The 14781-nt window shown below is 43.0% G+C and overlaps 1 pseudogene; it reads left to right on the plus strand.

Moving 5' to 3' along the window:
• The first annotated feature begins 3792 nt into the window (after positions 1 to 3792).
• On the plus strand, positions 3793 to 14652 carry LOC115419210 (protein kinase C-binding protein 1-like; annotated as a pseudogene).
• The last annotated feature ends 129 nt before the right edge of the window (positions 14653 to 14781 follow it).

Below are 14781 nucleotides of genomic sequence, written 5' to 3' on the forward strand. Positions count from 1 at the left end.
TAGTCCAAATATGTTGCATGATTTGAGGACAAGCTTTTAATAAATGTATGATAAGTCACATCTCATTGTCTAAGGACGTTGGAGAAAATGACCTGAAATTCAGGACATAAGAAAAAATCCTTTGCTTTCACACGTAATTCATGCACACAAACATGTGACCAACGCATTCACACAATCTGACCAGTCAGATGAAGCTACTTGAATGAAGCCAAACCTTTCCAAAAACCCTAGTCATTAGCAAAATGACAGTTAACTTAATATATTCATTACAGGTTGGATCCTAATCAGAACCAGAGCAGTGACCCTACATGTGATGGATCAACTCATCTGGAACAAAGACAGAATACGGACGGGTCATGTTTCAACAGCAGAATTAACAGAGGATGGTGAGGGAGGGAGGACAGTGAGGGAGGTGTCCAGTGCACTTAAAAGAGGCCTGGGACATGACTGTTTTTATCTGTGGAGCTGGGGCTGGTGCTGCATTTGAATCCTGTAAGGCTGGCTCATAAAGAGTGCCTGTGGTGTGTTCCTGCAGATTCACACAGCGACCACACACAGGCAGATTGTACCTTCAAAATGGACGCCACACACACACACACACACACACACACACACACACACACACACACACACAGGCTGAGAACACAACGGCAGAGGGAATGTGATCATCAGCCGGTCCATCCTGTGAAGCTGTGTCTGTCACTGCTCTGCTCTGTCTGCTCAGGCTTCGATGGGAAGCATGGACTGTGTTTTCAGGAGCTCTGTGCAGCTCTGGTGTCTGCATTGCAGCACTGAGGCAGAGGAGAGCGGGGAGAAGAGAGCCTGTGTGCCACACTGAGCTCAGCAGCCAATCAGGCACCTCCATGTGGTGCACGAGCCAATCGGCAGCCTGCAGTCGAGGTTAAAGATTGACAATTGCAGGAGAGAGCAGCAGGGAGAGAAGGCCTTCTGGGAAACCTGGACCCATCTTTCCCTCATCGCCCTCAATAATGACAAAGATGAAAGAATAGGCTGAAGAATCAGTGTGTGAGTAAAGGCAGAAGGTACGATGATGATTCCTCTGTTGAAGCATGAATGTTCTGTCAGCTGTGGGTTGTGGGGGGACTGTAGGACTGGGTTACAATAGGCACTGTTTTAAACTGGGTTGGTCTGATTCTGAAGGGGTTGTTCTGTTGTTGTTGTGTTGCTGTTATTGTTGTTGTGTTGTTGACAGCCCAGACAGTATTGATTCCTCTGTTTTTTCCTGTCTCTGTCATTGGTCTTGTCTGGTGTTGCTGATTTTCTGGCCTGAACAGGATGTGGATTTACTGGGATAGACTGTGTGAGTGTGTCCATAAAGGTTAGATGAAGAGGCCAGAAAAAGCCATTTGCTCCAGGTCTGTGTGTGGTGTGTGTGTGTGTGTGCGTGTGCGCGTGTGTGTGTGTGCAGAAGTTGCTGTGCTGTTGTCTGTCATTTCATCTTTCTGTTGTGAGGAAGAACAAGGGTGGGGGTTGGTGTGCATTTGAGAAGGAAGCAGGGTTTGTGTCCTCAGTGGTAAATACACGGAAGACGGTGTTTTCCTCAGACCTAAGTCAAATAGAAAATGTTGACAGCTGAACACATCCAGTTCTGATGCATATGCTGTGGCGTCAACAGTAACAGGTCGAGTCAACGAGGCGCCTGCAGACTGAGGTGGATCCTGTTAGACTCATACTGACACAACCTGTTGGGTCGGTCTGAAGTGGCTGGTGTTTGAAGGCTGTGTTTTTTTTTTTGAACAGTGGCTGTGTTTGTGCCGTCCGTTATGATAGACTGTCTGCTCTGCTCTGGACCAGGGGATGTTTCTGTTCTTCAGCAGGTTCAAACCTACAGGATGGTTCTGGTGTGTGTTTTAATGGTTACTACTACAGGCCGTTGGTCCTTTTAGGCGCATGTTTGATATTGGTTATTCATTTAATTAGAATATGTGACGATATAAATAAGGTAACTCTTACCGTTGAATTGAATTAAAACATTTAGAGGACATGCGCTACACTGCTGAGGCTTTTTCTTCTTTTACTGTAATTTCTTGTCTCATTTCTTCCAAATTTTCAGAATTGCTTTTATGTAATTGATTGAATTCACATAAGATCATGTAATGTACTGTTATATAAAACATATACTAGAGCAGGGGCATCCAACCTGGTCCTCAGATCTACTGTCCTGTATGTTTTAGATGTTTCCTTTCTTCCAGCACCTGATTCTAATGATAAACCTATCATTCAGGTCTGCAGAAGACTGATAACAACCGTCTGCTGGGAAAAATCTAAAACATACAGGAGAGTAGATCTGGAGGACCAGGGTTGGACAGTAGATCTGGAGGACCATGGTTGGACAGTAGACCTGGAGGACCAGGGTTGGACAGTAGATCTGGAGGACCAGGGTTGGAACAGTAGATCTGGAGGACCAGTAGATCTGGAGGACCAGGGTTGGACAGTAGATCTGGAGGACCAGGGTTGGACAGTAGATCTGGAGGACCAGTAGATCTGGAGGACCAGGGTTGGACAGTAGATCTGGAGGACCAGGTTGGACAGTAGATCTGGAGGACCAAGGGTGGACAGTAGGCCTGGAGGACCAAGGGTGGACAGTAGGCCTGGAGGACCAGGGTTGGACACCCCTGGACTAGAGTACCCTGAAGTCACACATTTTCAGCATAGACAAAAAATTGGCCTGTTTTACATAAATGTGTAACCGGTCACAAACAAGACGCTGTAGATAGCTCAATATATTTGATTGATCCCAAACCGGTAAATTGCAGGAATTGTACTGTATCCCAGCATTGTCATTTGTGTTATCTGTAACCTTTGAAAGTGTCGATACTATTTATTTCCAGACTTTTACTCTTCTTTGTGTGACTAGCTGAGTGAACCTGTCTGAAAATGACTGTGGTTGGATACATTTAAGGGTTTATGGAATAAAAAGTACTTATAATTGTGTAAGGATTTATGGAATAAAAACTGTTTTCCGATTGTGTTAAGGGTTGTGGAATAAAAGTACTTATGACTGTGTTCTGACAGATGTCTTCATTTTACCGTACAGACATAAATACTATGACTAAACACCAGACGGACCTACCTGAGCTCTGTATTTGGATAGAAACCAGTCGTGTTGATGATGAAACTGTTTCAGTTCCTGACACTAAACGTTGTTTTTTTAAGGACAGTTTGGTTTTGGCTAAAGTTATGTCCAGATATTGTAGAAAATGAGGAAAAAGTTTAACATTCCAATGAAATAATGATGTGAAGCTTTGACAATTGTCACTTTTCATCAGTTTGTCAGAAGAAGACGGGAGGAAAACGGATCCAGCCACAGAGGGAATGGAGATCTCAACACGATCCAAGGTACAGACTGACAAAGTTAATGATACATAATACTGATGCATATGATAATACTGATGATACTGGTGATACTGGTGATACTGATACAGGTGATACAGATGATACTGATGATACAGATAATACAGGATGATACAGGTGATACTGACGATACAGCTATACAGTTGATACAGGTGATACAGGTATACAGATAATACAGTGGAGACAGATGATACAGATACAGACGATACAGGTAGTACAGCCAGTACAGCCAATACAGCCCTCCTTTTCTTCTTACTTGTACCCAGTTTCTTTAATGTTTCAGTGCGCTCGTACATGTGGAGTATACAGGTCAAAGGTCGCTGTGGACATATTTAATGTCCAATCCAGGTTTGAGGAGGCCCTCAGTGTTTGCTCCCTGGTGTGGGTGACCTTTTGACCTTTGTCTGCAGTTTCAGACTCTGGCTCAACTGACGAATGGCCCACAAACGGAAGATGCCAAGTCCGTCTCAGTCGTCCAACGGTCACTCCTCTGCTGAAGCGTCCCCCTGTCCAGTGAAAAAAAAGAAGAAACCAGGTGCTGTAAGCAGCAGCAAAGACCAGGTAACTAGCCCCAAGGAAACACCCCCCCCCAAAAAAAACCAAACAAAAACAAACAACAAACCTGGATTTGACCCCCCTCCCAATCCAAACCACTAAATCCATTTGGTATATGGTGTCTGGAGCTTTTACTGTTTTGTAACATTTTGATCTTCATATTGTTGTACAAAAAATATTCTAGTGTCATTAATCTGTTATTGTTTAATGTCAGTGTTTTAGTTTTTAGTGTCTTTAATAATAATCACTGATACTTGTTCGTAAGTACAGGGTAGGGAAGCAAAATTTACAATGAACATTTAGTTGTTTTTTTTCTCAGCAGGCACTACGTCAATTGTTTTGAAACCAACATATATTGATGTCATAATCATACCTAACACTATTATCCATACCTTTTCAGAAACTTTTGCCCATATGAGTAATCAGGAAAGCAAACGTCAAAGAGTGTGTGATTTGCTGAATGCACTCGTCACACCAAAGGAGATTTCAAAAATAGTTGGAGTGTCCATAAAGACTGTTTATAATGTAAAGAAGAGAATGACTATGAGCAAAACTATTACGAGAAAGTCTGGAAGTGGAGGAAGCAACAAAAAACGAACCAAAGCTTTTTTTAAAGCTCTCAAATCCTAAAGGATCCAACCAAATCCATGAGAAAAATGGCAATTGAACTTGAGGTAGACACAAGACTGTTATAAATGCAGTAAAATATGATTTGAAGTTAAAATCTTACACAAGAACACCAAAACACTTGTTGACAACAGCAACAAATCCAACTTTAGCAATTTTTGGGAATCATGTTTATGGCCGCCTTCTAGCCCAGATCTAAACCCTCTGGATTATGCTATTTGGGGTGTTTTAGAACATGCTACCAATAGAACATCACACAGCAATGTCAACTTTCTTAAAGATACTATTAAAGAAGAATGGGAGAAGTTGTCACCCGAATATTTGAGGAACACTTGCGCAAGTTTCAGGAAGTGTGTGAAGGCAGTTATTGAGAAGAAGGAGGACACATAGAATAAAAACATTTTCTATTATGTAAATTTTCTTGTGGCAAATAAATTCTCATGACTTTCAATAAACTAATTGGTCATACACTGTCTTTCAATCCCTGCCTCAAAATATTGTAAATTTTGCTTCCCCATCCTGTATCACTGAGTCTCTTTCCATCACCATAAAAGTCTGATAACCGGGACTAATTAGATAATTGTAATAATCCAATCTAACACATTTACATGCACTTCAGAAATTCAATAAAAACTAAACCCTGGTTTGGACACTCCAGTCCATTATCGGGTTTCTGTCAGAGTTCGTACGTTCGTAGTGATGGCCGACTTGAACATCCTTCTGTCTTTTGCTAACGTTTGACTACATCACTTCCATTTTCTATGATTTTAATTGTGTTTCCACATGCGCAGACATCACAGAACTAAATAAATCAGATGAACCTGTATACATGAAGACATTGGGGAGAAATCCAGGTGTGTTCATCTGATTTATTGTAATCAGATTACTGCTGTTACCTGATCAAACAGATTATCCAGTATTGGTGTAGACGTAAACAGACTCACTGACGTTAAAGCACAGGCCCTTTCTGGGAAGTACTCGAACACATAGAATGATACTTTATGGACTTTGACATATTTCTTACTGTTAATGTTCCATTCTTTGATGTTCCGATGGTTCACTGTAGCTCATCTTCCTCTTAATGTGTTTGTTTTACTTCCATTCATCTTAAAAAATCAGCCACTGTGACTCTGTGGGAGGTTTAGTTTGGAATCAGGGCCTGTCCACAGTTTATCCTCATGCATACCAGTGATGCTTTTGTCATGAAACACAGACCGGAACAGAACCACAACAGAGCCAGAGCCAGAACCAGAACCAGAACCCGAACCAGAACCCATTACAGATGATGTTGATGCTGTACATGTCTGCTTGGTGTCTTCAACCTCAGGCCTGATTTTGACCTCCCCCCACTTTGTGTTTCTTTTGCCTGCGTTCCAGTCAGAACTAAGACATGGTCCCTTTTACTATGTGAAGCAGCCAGCACTCACCACAGACCCTGTTGATGTTGTACCGCAGGATGGCAGGAACGACTTCTACTGCTGGCTGTGCCACCGCGAGGGCCAGGTGCTCTGTTGTGAGCTCTGCCCCAGGGTGTACCACGCCAAGTGCCTCAAACTACCAGCCGAGCCCGAGGGCGACTGGTTCTGTCCGGAGTGTGAGGTAGTCGCCCAGGACTGTGTTCTCCACCTGAATGTGCCAGAAACCAAACCATCTGTGCAAAAGCAAAGCCTTCACCGATGTTCCTGTTAATGTCTTTCAGAAAATAACGGTTGCAGAGTGTATAGAGACTCAGAGCAAAGCCATGATGATGCTCACTATAGACCAGCTGTCTTATCTACTAAAGTTTGCGCTTCAGAAGATGAAACAGCCAGGTGTAAGTATTCTGGGCCCCCTCCGCCTTCTTAATACATTTATACAAAAAAAACGTGCATCTATGCTGTTTGGGACAGGAAGCCTTACTCTGTTTACCCTGCTTTAAATTCCCTCCTTCCTAAATTTACTTTCCTTTATATTAGAGACTATTTTGGCTTGTGTTCTCTTCTCTGGTCATCATATTCCCATCAGATGTTAAGGTCTAGTCCCTCTAGTATGACCTGTCCAAATAAATGTCCTGCATGATGAAGTCCAGTTTTGCATGTGCAGTTGATCTGTAATACAGAACTAACTATCAGTCATTGTACTAGACTGGGCCTGTCATGGCTGGAAACCATGAAGGTAATCCCTACTCGAGGTGGTGAGGATACAGCTGCCCCTTTCACTCTCTTTCAGGACCATCCTCGCTTGTCATCCTCGCCCCCCCATGCAGCTTCCACGCAGAGAAAGACTTTTAATTGGGTAATCAATTACACCACTAACAAGACCCCGTCATGATTTCTACCTCACTGGTTTTCCTTCTTTTGTTTGAAGCGCTTTTAGAGTTTGAAGTTGTAGCACGGTGCTAGCATGTTGATGTGCAGTGGGGGGTGGGGGGTTGCAATGAGTTTGACATGAGAGACCGCTTACCTTCAGTCTGTTTCTGTCCACTCACTGTTTATAGACCGAACCCTTCCAGAAAACCTGTGTCACTTGAACAGCATCCAGATTATGCAGAGTACATTTTTCATCCTATGGATCTTTGCACACTTGAGAAGTAAGGTTAGAAGCCTTATTGAGCTCCTGTGGTTACACAGATGTTGAACAGTTTGTCACCTTTCCGTCTGTTTGCAGAATATCAAAAAGAAAATGTACGGCTGCACAGAGGCCTTCCTGGCAGATGCAAAATGGATTTTGCACAACTGTATCATATATAATGGAGGTATGTGGTATAATTTGGAAGACATTACATAAAACAGAACAAAACAATTGAACAGAAAGAACTTTGTTCCACAGCTGTGCATGAAAAAATACCAGTGTGAGAAGTTTGGAATGGCATCAGATTTGGTTTGATCGACACAAAGTTTGATCATTACAGCACATTATTGAACATTTGATATTGTCTATTGAAATATTACCTCCTAGAGGAGTTTAACATAAATCTCTTTCCTTTTCAGGGAATCACAAATTAACTGCTACAGCTAAAGTGATCGTAAAAATCTGTGACATGAGGTATGTGTCTCTTTACATCTGTTTTATTTCCTGCATTTAGTTTAGTGTTTATGTGACAGGGACCAATGCACAATTTTACAATTGCACCCAGAGTCAGCTAACAGCTAATTAACATCCATCATCCCTGGGCAGGTTAGCAACAGTTAATCCAGATAGAACCATAACAATAAATACAAAGTCTATAAAACAGGCAGACAAACTAGTAAGACGACATAAAAGTAATCCATTAAAGTTATAAATATAGTAGGTTTGGGTGTCAGTACAAACTATTGAAACAAGTTCAAATATGAATGATTACACATTTGTGTGGATTTGAACCCGAACCAGAGCTGCAGATGTTTTTTCAACGATACGTAGCTGTTTGACTGACATTAGGAAGGAGATAGTTCCACTGTCCACCACTGGTACTGTGAACGCAGACAGACCAACACGGTCCTCCTAAACTGGTACCAGTCACCCCATGATGGAAGCTCTGGTCTGAGCCCAGACAGTCTGGTCATTGTGGGCGGGGCCAGGCATGTTGTCAAAGAGGAGGATGCGAGTCCATGTGTAATCTGGACCATCAAGCAAACATCTGAATTGAACAGAAAAGGATTAAAACTAAGAAAAAGATACTTAACAGTTTAATTATAATGAAGTGCTTTGTGGTTTACAGAGATAGGACAGTTGAGATGTAATTGGACACTGTTTGCTTCTTTTTTGTGCAGATGAATGAGATTGAAGTTTGCCCTGAATGTTATCTATCCGCCTGCCAAAAGAGGGACAACTGGTTCTGTGAGCCTTGTGTAAGCAGAGGAACCCATTGTTGATTCCATCATCTGTTTTCTACCGTACATCCCTGCAGGACATCCACTTAGTTTCTGTGTTTTACCTGTATTTTTGCAGAGCAATCCACACCCTCTGTTTGGGCCAAACTAAAAGGGTTTCCATTCTGGCCAGCGAAAGCACTGCGGACCAAGATGGACAGGTGGATGCTCGCTTTTTTTGGCCAACATGACAGGTATCAACCCTTTGTGTATCTTTAAAACATGAAGTCATACTTTGTGTGTTGGACACGTTTTGATGGACATCTTTTTCCCTCAGGGCTTGGGTCCCTCTAAACAACTGTTACCTCATGTCCAAGACGATTCCATTTTCTGTAAAGAAGACCAAAAAGCATCTTCAACAGCGCCATGCAAGAGATGGAGGTCTATGTAGAGAACATGAGGAAGAAGTTTGGGGTGTTCAACTACGCCCTCTTCAGGACACCGTACACTCCTGACAACAACTTCCAAATGCTTCTGGACCCATCCAACCCCATTATCCACTCCTGTCAAACCTGAAAAACAGGAGAAGATCAAGTTGAGTTTTGATATGACGGCGTCCCCAAAGATCCCTTTGGTGAGGACCGTGTTGTCTGGTTCTGGGGTGGGAGGGGGCACAGCGAGCCGGCGGCTGCCTCTCACGACATGCCTCGCTACCCCCATGAGTACGAACTCCTCTGCTCACACCGGTTCAGATGGAGAACAGGAAGCTCCAGACAAGTCCCAGACCAAAGCTCCAAACAGCCAGTCGAGTGCAGGAGAAGAGTCCATGGACTGTACAGGTATTCCAACGCCAGAACCATATGTTTAAGAGCTGCCCTTTTCCTCTGCATTTACTGAACACTTGTATCTGTTCACAGCTTCACCTGCCCATCCCAGACCTGGTCCTGCTGGCACCTCCCTGGACAGCCCTAAACCATTCCACTCTCAGACTCCCAGTGTCACCAAGCAGGAGAAGACACCGCCAACGGGAAGCATTCTGAACCTCAATCTGGGTGATTATTTTCATGAAGAACCTTTGACTGATGAATAAATGTATGTTAAAGTCACCGTGTTGGAATTCAGATGCACGTATGTTCCATTGTTCCAGATCGGAGTAAAGCAGAAATGGACCTTAAGGAGCTCAGTGAGACGGTTCAGCAGAAACAGGGGACCACACCGGTACTTACTTCTCCTAAACGCCAGATCAGAGCCGTTTCCAACTGAATCTGGATAAAACCATCGAGGAGCTGCAAGGCACAACTGGGTCAGTGTGAGCTTCAGAGAACAGGGTCACCATGGGATGGTCAAAGTATCATCTACTCATATACAGGTCTGGAAATGTGTGAAAATGTCCTATGACGCATGTTTGATACATCAGTACATTAGCATCAGCTCTTCACAAGTGGAGAATGAAATGATTAGTAAAAATAGGGAGGGGAGGGTTAATGTTCTTATGGGGCCAGATGAGAAACTTTGACAGTGTTTAAGGCCGGACCAGTCCACCTGCAGCTCTGCTCAGTATCTATGAAACAGTAAATGAAACAATACAATGAAAACATGGAGCACAGAATACAACTAGTTAATGAATATTCACAAAACATTTGGAAAATGTGTAAAACCAGCTCCACATGAACGTTAAATGAAAAATTTACCATCTACATAATATGCCTTTAAATTGCATTTATATTCGTCTTAAAAAAAGGTTTATTGACCCTCAGACCTACAGAAAACCTGTAACCAGCTGATAAGTGACAGCATGTGTGCCGTCACTGAAAGGTGCTTGTGTTTGTGCAGGTATAGATGACATCTCTGTGGACGCATACAAAGGTGTAGAACACAGCGACTCAGAAGACTCAGATAAATCTGACTCCAGTGACAGTGAGTATGGTAGTGATGAGGACCCAAAGACCAAGGACAACCAGGAAACGGCGCATGAAGATGACATCCAGAAAGAGACACCCAAAGCTAGAGCTAAAGACCAACCATCCCAGAATAAGAGGACAAATGTGACGCATCTACAGCGCTCCGAGACCACAACGGACCAAACCGGTGTTTCTGCAGCAGAGACTCCGAACACAGAAAAAGACTCTGAGCAGGAGAGTCCAGAGAAGGTCAAAGCACCTTCAGCACCACCTGTTTCCAGGGAAAAGACTCAGGGGAAAGAGGAGACCAAGCAATCGGTGCCAGCAGAGGATTCAGACTCAGAGAGGGAGCTGGTCATTGACCTCGGAGAAGAACAAGGAGGGAAGGACAGGAAGAGGGGCAGGAAGGACCACACTAAAGACCCATCTACTGCTAAACCCGATGGTGAGTGGGACAAATTACAGCCTGTCTCTGTCTGTCTTTTTTAAATGTAATTTTATTTTTCTCAGGGAGGTCATACATAGTCCAGAATTCAAGTCATGTGACAAACATCGCTCTGATGAATAAAAAACCAAACCAAAACCTCATGTTTGGATAGCACTGACCCTCCATCGACTGCTCTGCCTTACACTGTCCATGACATTTCAGTGATGTGATGCATATATTTTTTCTTATAGGTAAAGCCCCGCCCCCTTCGACTCTCCCCTCACAGAACAGCACCGCCCCTTCCACCCCCTCCAGTGCATCTACACAGTCACAGATGGCCATTCCTGTCACCATGGTCTCCTTCACCGCTCCATCTCCTGCTACTATCAGCCTAGCAACCATGTCCAGTGCTACCACAACACCTCCACCCACGACCTCCTCAGCTGCCAACGCACCCAGTGTAAAGAAACAGCGCCCTCTGCTGCCCAGAGAGGCAGTGCCAGTGGTGCAGCGGGCTGTGGTGTGGAATCCCACTGCCAAGTTTCAGACCTCCTCTCAAAAGTGGCACATGCAGAAGGTTCAGCGTCAGCAACAGAGCCAGCAACCTGCAGCAGCGGCCCAAACACAGGCCTCATCTCCAAGGCAAGGCCAGACGCAGGCAACTGGCAACGCAACATCCTCTTCATCAGGAGCACAACAGTCCTCACAAAGCACACGCTATCAAACCAGACAAGCCGTCAAGGTACAGAACATTTGAGATAAAGTTTTACAAATGTGTTCAACAGCTACATTTTCAAGCAGCTTCTACAAGTAATAAGTTAATATCTCCAAAGAATGGGACACTTTCTCAAAATGATATAATTATTTAATGTAAGAAAATAATGATAAAGTGTCCAAGTAATGACAGTATGTCCCACTAGTGTCTGTCCTTATTCTGAGAGCATATGAAGTTAACTCCTTAGGATCTCATGTTAGTGTAAAACCAACAACACGCCAAAAAAGTCCACAATTACAAATTCAAAAAGTGACAAATTAAACCTTTAATGTTTTTATAGATAAACCAGGAATTCTTTCCGTCCTGTATTTTTGTCCAACCCATTTCTCTTAGACTTGTCCCCTGATGCTTTTCAAATGTGACACAGATGTCCTTCCCCTCTAGGACAGGTTCAGTGCAGCGTTTGACGGCTCAATTTCAATTCTAGGATTTTTTTTGAGAAGATTGAAGGTGAAGCCTCTAAATGCATCCCTGGGTGGGCAGGGTTTCAGTGGGCAGGGGGGCCACAGTGACTGGGTGGGCGGGGTTACAGTAAGCAGGGGTGCCACAGTGACTGGGTGGGCGGGGCATCAGTGAGCAGGAGGGCCACAGTGACTGGGTGGGCGGGGTTTCAGTGAGCAGGAGAGCCACAGTGATTGGGTGGGCAGGGTTTCAGTGAGCAGGAGGGCCACAGTGACTGGATGGGCGGGTTTCAGTGAGCAGGAGGGCCACAGTGACTGGGTGGGTGGGGCATCACTCTGCAGGAGGGCCACAGTGGGCGTGTTACTAAGCTTTGTCTACTTTTTCATGTTTTTTACGACTATCGCTTTGTGTCTTAAGAACTTTCTGATTATAAGGGGTGTCTTTTCTAGCTGTTCAACAAAAAGACGCCCCACCCAGCACATCCACCACAGCCATCACCCTGGTTTCCAGTAGTCCGGCCTCTGCTACTGTGGCAACTACAAGTTTAGCGACACCTGCATCATCCTCCCCGGTGGCGACAGATGTATACATCCCAACGGCCTCTGCAGATGTGGCTGCAGATATTGCCAAGTACACTAATAAAGTTAGTATTTAGGCCACTCCCACTGAATACCATCTGAGGCATCATGTCCTGTCTTTGTCCTGTGGCTGGGGTTGGTTCATTTATGCGTTTATCGCTGCAATATTATTTTTTTTAGTCAGACATCAGAATCATCTGCTTTTTTTCAGATCGTGGACGCAATCAAAGGTACAATGACTGAACTCTACAATGACCTCTCTAAATGTGCTTCAGGGAACACAATAGCAGAGGTGGGTGTGTGTTCTGCACCATTCACAGGCTCAATTCAACACACAGGCCTCGAGATTCAAGAATGTTTGTGTGTTTTATTTCATATTTGCAGATAAAGCGACTGAGAATTGAAATAGAAAAACTACAGTGGTTACATCAACAGGAACTGGCAGAAATGAAGCACAACCTTGGTGAGTTTAATATGACACAGTTTCACACTTTTCCACGAAACTATTTGCACAATGAAAAAGGAATACCAAAAAAGGAAACAAATATTTCCATGAAGGAAGACTTATTTTTTCTAATATGTCATTTAATAAATTAATCAGTAAAAATGAATGAAGGTTTGAAAAGAAACAAGATCAAACATTAGTTTGAAAAATCCCAGCAGAAGGACAAACTAATTAATTTATTTAAAGGGAGAATACTTTTAAAAATAACTGCGCATTTAAGAGGCATTTTAATTATTTACTCTTTGAAAATTCAAAACAAAATCTAAAATATATGAATAACACAAAGCTCAGTTTCTTTGTGGAATCACTATGTGATCAAAATAATGATGTTTTGCCTATTTTTCAGTGGCTACACTATTTAAAGAAGTTATTTCTAAGAAATCAAACCAAACCAAATGTTCTGCCCCATTCTTACTGAACACAAAACAATGTGATTATGTGTCAGATTGTATTTCTTCTTTTGACTTGAACTCTTGCTGCTTGTACTTGAGTTTCATCAGGTTTGTGTTGTGTCCTTTAGAGCTGACGATGGCAGAAATGAGGCAGAGTCTGGAGCAGGAGAGAGAGAGGTTAGTGACTGAGGTGAAGAAACAGATGGAGCTGGAGAAGCAGCAGGCAGTGGATGACACTAAGAAGAAGCAGTGGTGCGCCAACTGTAAGAAGGAGGCCATCTTCTACTGCTGCTGGAACACCAGCTACTGCGACTACCCCTGTCAGCAGGCCCACTGGCCAGAGCACATGAAGTCCTGCACGCAGTCAGGTACGAGCAGGAGTTATTTAGTCTGAGGAACAAACACGACCCACACATCCATCCAGTCTGTAGATCCAACACATTTATAAACTAAACACCACTTGTTCAGTAATCCATGTGTACAGTCAGACTGAAATGGAGGAGGCTGAAGCTTTGTTTCCTCTTTATACACGATCTTAAAACACATCTTCATGTGACAATGCACATTCTAGACCTTATTCTTTTTTCCCTTTACCATCTGGAGTCATATTTACTTAAATATTCTGCTTTCTTTCACTTTTGTTCTATTTGTAGCAACTGCCCCCCAGCAGGAACCCGAGGCTGAGTCGACGGTTGAACTCCCAAACAAAGGTCTGGGGCAGTCGAGCAGTGGTCCAAACCCTCTCAGAGACACTGTAGCCTCAACACCATCAGACAAACACTGTGATCTGGAGAAGAGCGCCGACGCACCTCCTGTCCCTCTGTCATAGCTGACATTATTGTACTTGAAAATGTACATTAGAGATTGTTTTTTTATTGTAAGAGTATGTGTATGTAAGATGTTCTGGTCAAGTGATATTAAGGACACAGTCCAAATGTTTTAATTTATATATTTTTGTTTGCCTTTCAATGCACACTGTTTGTCCCCGGTGCACAGTGTTATTTAAAATATTTGAATTGTGGAGAAAAACTGACAACACATAGTTAGTATCCACTAGAGGGGGCAGTTTAATAAATGTCTACTGCATATTCATGGACTCTAGACAGATGTCGGTGTAAAGGTCTGCATGAGTTTAATAAAACATTCACAAAGTGTAAAGGATAACAGTTGAACAGATGGTAAAATGGAACCTCTGTTGATGGACCACCTCAGTTTTAGATCAGGGACTGGGACAGAAATGTATGTATAGTACTTATTTTGTATCTATGTTAATTTATTTGTTATTCTAATGTTGCCTGCTGTATTCTGCAAAGAAATAACAAATACAAACATCTTATATGCTGTGTCTGCTGCTTTCCCAAACAGTCACTATAGTTTCAGCTCTTTGTTAGCAGCTAATCAGATTTTTCAGAGGATGGAATAATATTATTCAGAATATTTTTAATTTTTTTTCCCAACATTCCTATTATATGCT

The sequence above is a fragment of the Sphaeramia orbicularis genome, chromosome 5 (genome assembly GCF_902148855.1).
Source record: "Sphaeramia orbicularis chromosome 5, fSphaOr1.1, whole genome shotgun sequence".
Lineage (NCBI taxonomy): Eukaryota > Metazoa > Chordata > Actinopteri > Kurtiformes > Apogonidae > Sphaeramia > Sphaeramia orbicularis.